This window comes from Myotis daubentonii, chromosome X (genome assembly GCF_963259705.1).
Source record: "Myotis daubentonii chromosome X, mMyoDau2.1, whole genome shotgun sequence".
Lineage (NCBI taxonomy): Eukaryota > Metazoa > Chordata > Mammalia > Chiroptera > Vespertilionidae > Myotis > Myotis daubentonii.
In genome coordinates, this window is record NC_081861.1 from 46,423,965 (window position 1) to 46,432,722 (window position 8,758).

The 8,758-nt window shown below is 41.1% G+C and overlaps 1 non-coding gene across 1 annotated transcript; it reads left to right on the forward strand.

Annotated features, from left to right (window-relative positions):
• Positions 1 to 8,358: 8,358 nt before the first annotated feature.
• LOC132225381 (small nucleolar RNA SNORA16B/SNORA16A family) lies at positions 8,359 to 8,492 on the forward strand. The gene has a single exon (XR_009450895.1). It is a non-coding gene; the product is annotated as a small nucleolar RNA SNORA16B/SNORA16A family (small nucleolar RNA).
• The last annotated feature ends 266 nt before the right edge of the window (positions 8,493 to 8,758 follow it).

Consider the following 8,758-nt stretch of genomic DNA (forward strand, 5'->3'; position numbering starts at 1 on the left):
AAACTAGACCACCAACTTACACCAGACACAAAAATAAAATCAAAATGGATAAAGGACTTAAATACACGACGAGAAACCATACAAATTCTAGAAAAATCCAAAGGCAACAAAATCTCAGACATATGCCGAAGCAATTTTTTCACCGATACAGCTCCTAAGGCATTGGAAACTAAAAAGAAAATAAACAAATGGGACTACATCAAAATAAAAAGCTTCTGCACAGCAAAAGAAACCATCAACCAAACAACAAAAAAACTCCACTGTGTTGGAAAACATATCTGCCAATGTCATATCTGATAAGGGCCTAATCTCCAAAATTTATAGGGAACTCATACAGCTTAACAAAAGGAAGATAAACAATCCAATCAAAAAATGGGCAAAGGATCTAAATAGACACTTTTCAAAAGAGGACATTCAGAAAGGCAAGAGACATATGAAAACATGCTCAAAGTCACTAATCATCCGAGAGATGCAAATCAAAACAACAATGAGGTACCATCTCACACCTGTCAGACTGGCTATCATCAACAAATCAACAAACGACAAGTGCTGGAGAGGATGTGGAGAAAAAGGAACACTTGTGCACTGCTGGTGGGAATGCAGACTGGTGCAGCCACTATGGAAGACAGTATGGAGTTTCCTTAAAAAACTGAAAATGGAACTCCCATTTGACCCTGTGATCCCACTTCTAGGAATATATCCCAAGAAACCAGAAACACCAATCAGAAAGGATATATGCACCCCTATGTTCATAGCAGCACAATTCACCATAGCTAAGATTTGGAAACAGCCTAGGTGCCCATCAGCAGATGAGTGGATTAGAAAACTGTGGTACATATACACAATGGAATACTATGCTGCGGTAAAAAAAAGGAACTCTTGCCTTTTGCAACAGCATGGATGGAACTGGAGAGCATTATGCTAAGTGAAATAAGCCAGTCAGAGAAAGATAAATACCACATGATCTCACTCATTTGTGGATTATAGAGAACTACGTAGACTGATGAAAAGGGACAGACCCAAAGACTGAAAAACAGCGATCAGGCTATCAATCCCCAGAAGGAAAGTAGGGGAGGGCGGGGGTAAGGGGAAGAGATCAACAGAAGGACTTGTATACATGTATATAAGCCAAACCAATGGACATGGACAACGGGGGGATGGGAGCATGAGTTTGTGTGTGTGGGGGGGAGGTTGGGGGTTAATGGGGGGGATGAGGACACATTTGTAATACCTTAACTAATAATAATAAAAAAGAAAAGAAAATGGAACTCCCATTTGACCCTGTGATCCCACTTCTAGGAATATATCCCAGGAAACCAGAAACACCAATCAGAAAGGATATATGCACCCCTATGTTCATAGCAGCACAATTCACCATAGCTAAGATCTGGAAACAGCCTAAGTGCCCATCAGTAGATGAATGGATTAGAAAACTGTGGTACATCTACACGATGGAATACTATGCTGCTATAAAAAAGAAGGAACTCTTACCATTTGCAACGGCATGGATGGAACTGGACAGCATTATGCTAAGTGAAATAAGCCAGTCAATGAAGGAAAAATACCACATGATGTCACTCATTTCTGGATAATAAAGACCATGATAAACTTATGAAAAAAAATAGATACAGAGGCAGTGCTGCCTCGAAGAGACTGTCAAACTACAGCAGGAAGGCCGGGGAGGGTGGGAGGGCAGGATGGGGGGTGGGTAAGAGATCGACCAAAGGACTTGTATGCATGCATATAAGCATAACCAATAGACATAAGACACTGGGGGGTAGGGGAGGCCAGGGGATTGTCAAGGGCGGGGGGGGGGGGAAAGGAGACATATGTAATACTTTTTGTAATACTTTAAGCAATAAAAAAAATGTGAAAAAAATATTATAATAACTATGTATGGTGTCAGATGGTAGTAGACTTATCAGGGTGATCATTTCATAAGGTATATAAATGTCTAATCACTATGTTGTACACTTGAAACTAATATAATATTGTATGTCAACTGTAATTAAAAATAAATTTAAAAATGAATGTATAAATAGAAAGAAAAATATAGATCATCATAGACCTTTGGCTATTATAGTCACCAACTAGACTCAGTATCCAAAGGCCATCCTCCCTGCATGACAGACAAACAAACAAACAAAAGATAGTTATGGGCTCTCCTTTGTTTATGTTCCTCATTTTATTAAATCTCCACTGAATTCTCATCACATTCAACATTTTTGTCAGCCAACTGGCTCTTCCCTTCTTCACCTAATTGCACTTAAACTGAATGCAATAGTCTTAATCCAGAAAGTATACTACTTTCTTTGCAGAATAAAGACGTAACTCAGGCTTGTCAATAGCCAATATTTACACTGGAAGTAGTTATGCCTTTGGTATAGGCCACAACTTTAGAATGTTGCAAAAACAACAAGGCTTAATTTTCTAAGATGGCCCATAAAGGATGGAAAATAGGTTGCAGATCTATTAGATGTAATACAGAAATTTAATCAATTGTTAATTATCAAAATGTCAGGACATTCTCAAGCTACCACCATGGAAGCAAAAGGACATTATTTAGCTGATGCTACAGGTAGACATGTTTTACCATTACCAAGGGAAATGGATAGGTTACATATATCCAAGCCTTTATGGCTCTCAGAGGCTACCCTAAGCTATGTGCTGTTTGTTAACCAAAAAAATGTACCAAATGGTAAGAGGCATTCCAAAATTCAGTAAATGGGTTTATCAGTCCATCATCAACATTTGGGTGGCAACACAATTGTTGAAGTTAAAAAACCACACAAACAGCCACATCTCAGTAAATAAATTTAACTTATTTCAGCTATTCCTTTCTAAGTTAGTAATTTTAATAAAAGTTATTGAATATATAGATATTTTAAAATAATATGAAATACTAAAACATTGATTGCAAATCAAATCTTGGGTTCACCTGTTTTTGGTTCATGTTTCATAGGGCCTGTCAAGTAAATTTGGAACTGTTGCTTTGTTGGAGATGTGTTTCTTGAAATTGTGTTTGCCAATAGAGGAACCCATATTTCTAAAGGTTATGAAATGTGTTTATAAAAATCAATCTAAGGGATACTGGTTGCTTACTTTTTTGGTTGTCATTGGAAATAAAGGTTTCTAAAAGTTAGAAATTATAATTTAAAAAATTATATGGTTTTAGTAATAGACGGCATAAGGTATGGAGATTCATTTTTAAGGGAAAAGGAAGAAAGTGAGTTGTTCGAAGAATAGTTATTTCTTTTCTTTTTTTAAAAAAATATATTTTATTGACTTTTTACAGAGAGGAAGGGAAAGAGATAGACAGTTAGAAACATCGATGGGAGAGAAACATCGATCACCCGCCTCCTGCACATCTCCTACTGGGGATGTGCCCGCAACCCAGGTACATGCCCTTGACCGGAATCGAACCTGGGACCTTTCAGTCCGCAGGCCAACGCTCTATCCACTGAGCCAAACTGGTGTCAGCATATTTCTTTTTTTAAGGATAGTTATTTCTGAATAAATAATAAGGTTTGTGAAAGTTGTAGAAACGTTTGTGAAAGGTTGTGAAAGCTTTATGTTTATAAAGAAAAAAATCCAGCTCAGCTCTCTATTGTTCTTTAGATCGGAGGCAAGACTTCCTTTTTTTTTTTTTTTTTGAGAATTCCAGTTTAATTACATCCTTATCAACACCTGAGATGATCAGTCTTCCCCCCCCCCTTAATGTATGTTTTTATTGATTTCAGAAAGAAAGGGAGAGGGACAGAAACATCAATAATGAAAGAATCATCCATCAGCTGCCTCCCGCAAGTCCCCCACCTGGGATCAACCCCATAACCCAGGCATGTGCCCTCACCAGAAATTGAACCATGACCTTCTGGTTTATGGGTCCATGCCCAACCACTGAACCACATCAGCCAGGCTGGAGCTAAGACTTTGTTTCCACAGCTCATTGATAGCCCTTGAAATTTCTATTGCAAGTCTAAACAGATCTTCCTGCTTGGTAATTGGGATGTTCCCTCCCCTCTTCGTCTTCTTAAGAATTCTCAAGGGCAAATGAAAAAAATTGCATTTTCTCTGCAAAAGTTAGTAATTCAAATTATGTGTATGGTTTTTATGTGATATGTGTTCATCTATATATTATGTGTGGTGCATTTTCAGCCTCCTGATGGCATTACTAGAGTTTAATCTTTTATTGCCCTGAGGAGATTAAATACTTATATAAATTAAGCTGAATTCTGTAGTCTGGACAAAATATTTAATATTAAAACTACTTTGTTTGATTGACAGCTTTTAAAGTTATTACCATAAAAATAGGTTTCTTTTACCCAGGTTTACAAAATTAATGTTATAATTTTTTGGATAAGTTTTTTTGACAACCTTCCAAAAGTTTAAATTATAAGAAATTGTTTTAACCGAGATGACTTTGAGTTATTCCAGTGGGCTCTGGAATATCTCAAGGATTTATTCTATCTCCTTATAAAAGTTTTTAAAATACTGAGGGTATTTATTTTTGTATGCTTGAAATTATATGGGAAGCTTTACCAAATAAAAAATAGTAACTTCGAGAGAGAAACCAAGATGGCGGCATAGGTAAACACCGGAGATTGCTGTCTCACACAACCACTTCAAAAATACAACTAAAAGACTGAACGGACATCACCCAGAACCACAGGAAGGCTGGCTGAGTGGAAATTCCACAACTAGAAAGAAAGAGAAAAGCATACCGAGACTCAGAGGAGGAGCGGTGCGGAAGTGAAACACTAAGGTGCGGAGGTGCGAGAGGAGTGGGCTGGAGGCTGAGGGCTCGGTTGTCTGTTTCAATCGGGAGGGAGTCTCAGGCTCTGAGCTCCAGATCCGGGCAAGTCTCTAGGGACCCAGACTCAAACGGGAGAAGCGGGACTGTGTGGCATAGGTCAGAGCTCGAGGGCAGCTTTCTCTCCAAGGTTTGCAGTAGTTGCTGGGACTCTGAGAGGCAGAGCCCCTGGGGATGGGACTGAGAACAGCCATAACTGCTCACTCCACCAGCCCTGTTGATCCCCTGGGACCCGCCCCACCAAAGCCCTGCTCAGAGACATTTGTTGGATAGCCTCAGGCAAAGGCTAGATTAGCACCTCCCTAGAGGACAGAAGTTCTCCCACTGCAGACACAGCTGATTCTCACAGCCAGTTGGCCTAGAGGTCAAATCCCCCCCAGTATTATCTACAACAATCAAGGATTAACTACAACAAGACTGCGCACAAAGACCACTAGAGGGCGCACCAAGAAAGCATAAAAAATGGGGAGACAAAGAAACAGGACACAAATGGCGGATATAGAGCTCAAAACCACACTTTTAAGGTCTTTCAATAAGTTTCTAGAAACTGCCGATAAACTTAATGAGATCTACAGGAAATCTAATGAGACCCTGGATGTTGTGGTAAAGGACCCACTAGAAATTAAGCATACACTGACTGAAATAAAGAATATTATACAGACTCCCAACAGCAGACCAGAGGTGCGCAAGTATCAAGTCAAAGATTTGAAATGCAAAGAAGTAAAAAACACCCAACCGGAAAAGCAAAATGAAAAAAGAATCCGAAAATACGAAGATAGTGTAAGGAGCCTCTGGGACAGCTTCAAGCGTACCAACATCCGAATTATAGGGGTGCCAGAAGATGAGAGAGAGAAAGATACTAAAAACCTATTTGAAGAAATAATGACAGAAAACTTTCCCCACCTGGTGAAAGAAATAGACTTACAAGTCCAGGAAGCGCAGAGAACCCCAAACAAAAGGAATCCAAAGAGGACCACACGAAGACACATCATAATGAAAATGCCAAGAGCAAAAGACAAAGAGAGAATCTTAAAAGCAGCAAGAGAAAGAAACTCAGTTACCTACAAGGGAATACCCATACGACTGTCAGTGGATTTCTCAACAGAAACTTTGCAGGCCAGAAGGGAGTGGCAAGAAATATTCAAAGTGATGAATGCCAAGAACCCACAACCAAGATTACTTTATCCAGCAAAGGTATCATTCAGAATTGAAGGTCAGATAAAGAGCTTCACAGATAAGGAAAAGCTAAAGGAGTTCATCACCACCAAACCAGGATTATATGAAATGCTGAAAGGTACCCTTTAAGAAGAGGAAGAAGAAGAAAAAGGTAAAGATACAAATGATGAACAACAAATATGCATCTATCGACAAGTGAATCTAAGAATCAAGTGAATGAATAATCTGATGAACAGAATGAACTGTTGATTATAATAGAATCAGGGACATAGAAAGGGAATGGACTGACTATTCTTGGGGGGGGGGAAAGGTGTGTGGGAGATGCAGGAAGAGACTGGACAAAAATCGTGCACCTATGGATGAGGACAGTGGGTGAGGAGTGAGGGCGGAGGGTGGGGTGGGAACTGGGAGGAGGGGAGTTATGGGGGAAAAAAGAGGAACAAATGTAATAATCTGAACAATAAAGATTTAATTATAAAAAAATAAAGAATATATTAACAAAAAATAAAAATTAAAAAATAAAATAATGCAGTAACAAAATAAAAAAAAGTGTTAAAATAAATAAAAAGAAGGGTTAAAAACAAAATAAAACAGAAATAAACATCAGTAAATAAACACTTTTATACCAGTGTGCAACACATTTACACCACAGAATCCCCAGCATTCACAAAATCACTTTCAATTGTGCAGAGATACAGAACAAGTCCCTGAACAAAGGCAGTAGAAAACTGCCTAGGAATGCTTCTCTTCTACCTTTTTCAAAGGCAGGCCAGACTCCGACCCTTATCCAGTCCGAGTTTTGACTTACCTCCCGGGAAGTTCCAGAGATGGTGAATAAAGCTGTTCCTCCAGATGATCCGAGCTATCCTGAGGTAAATAATTACCTTGGTAGGGGCCAGCTACCTCCTCTGTCCCATAGGACAGGCCAGAATGCGGACCCATTTCCCCAGGGAAAAACTTAGTTGCAGACATCTGATTTTGACTTCCCTCCCAGGAAGTCCCAGAAAGGTGTTTCCTGCCTCTTTTGGGTCCACTGGAGTCACCGCAGTCCCTCTGGGCCCCGTGAGTTCAGGAACCAGTGGATGTGCTGGTGGCATGCTTTCCTTGGGTCCCAGAACCTGAAGTGAGTGCCCCAAAGTCTGCTTTTTTCAGCAGTGGCCTAAGAACCAGCTCAACTGATGTTTCTCAGCCAATGCACCAAATGTTGTGGTAGAATGCACAGGAGAAGGATCAGCCAGCACTCTGAAGGAGGAAAGTTTAACCTTTATTTCGCAGATCTGCTAATCCAGAGGAATTTCATATCCAAAGCCTGAACTGAACTCATGGAGAGACTCTGACCTATGTATCTCCTCCTGTGGCAGCCCCTGAGGGTCCCTGCAGCTCCTCCCAAGTCAGCTGTGGCGGGACCCTAGGGTTAGGCTCTGCGGCTCCGCCCAAGTCAGAGTGGGGAAGTAAGACTACAGTTTTAACCAGATACTGAACTAGGTTGCAAGCCCCTGCATTTTCCTTTTCACCACAGTCACTGTTCTTTGTGCTCTTGGCTTCTGTGCTGAGACAGAGTGGGATGCCAGTAAGAGGAGAGGGTGTGCAGTTTGAGGCCACCACCCTCCTGACTATCTAGAGAAAGGAAAGGCCCCTTAAAGCTGTCCAGTCAGGGGCCCACATCCTGATGGGCTCCCTTCTTTGCCCTCTCTCAGGAATGAAGGCCTGAGCATGGGGCTAGATTTTGGAGTGTAGAGTTGACTGTGGGAACAAAGATCATGAATAGCTTAGGTCAGTGAATGGAGCAGCATTAGGGCTGTGGGTGGGTGGCTTTGACCTGGACTACTTCTGCCCCTCCCCCTGAGGGTATGGGGTGGGGATCTCAGCTCTGCTGTCCCCCACTCAAGCATTAGCTTAGCTTCCCAGGCTGTCCTCAGAGGAGATCACACTTCCTTCCTCCTAGACACCAAGTCTGGGACAACCTGGGGGAAGTGAGGTCACCCCCATTCCCTGTCCCTAGCAGACTGAGACTGAAGCATCACTTAATAAAGATCCCTGAAGCCCCCACCAAAAATGTTTATAGAGGTGAGTGATGACAAAACAGTGATTCCAGGCTTGACATCTACCCCACCCATGGTCAATGGCATTTTATAGTTAAGAATGCTAGTTCGGCCCAGCCTGCATGGCTCAATGGTTGAGGGTTGACCTGTGAGCCAAGAGATCATGGTTCGATTCCCAGTCAGGACACATGCTGGGGTTTCAGGTTTGATCCCAGTGGGGCAGTGGGGGGCATGCAGGAGGCAGCCAATCAATGATTCCTTCTCATTACTGATGTTTCTATCTCTCTCTCCCTCTCCTTTTGTCTCTGAAATCAATAAAAAAATATTTTTTAAAGGAATACTAGTTGTACAGCTGCTTCCACGTAGCTGCCTCACTCAAAAAGGAGACCAGAGTGACAGTTTTCCTTGACAGTCACCGTTCTGTTTGCTGTAACCAATCTGCAACATTTCAGGAAAAGACAATTAAAAAAAAAAAAGAATACTAGTCGGTACAATTCTCTTGAGAAGAGTGGTGTTGTGTTTGATGCATTTGCTTAAGTCTTGCCAGTAGCAACTGCCTTGAAAACAAGTGGTTATGATAGGTTTCTAGGAGGGAAGAGTGATATTCAAAACACAGCTGGTAGGCCCCAGCACAAAATATTCATATCTACAGGGGATTTATACTAGGTTAGCTACTACTGGTTTGCATGCTCCAACCCTAAATTATCACAATTCTTCCTTACCCCTTACT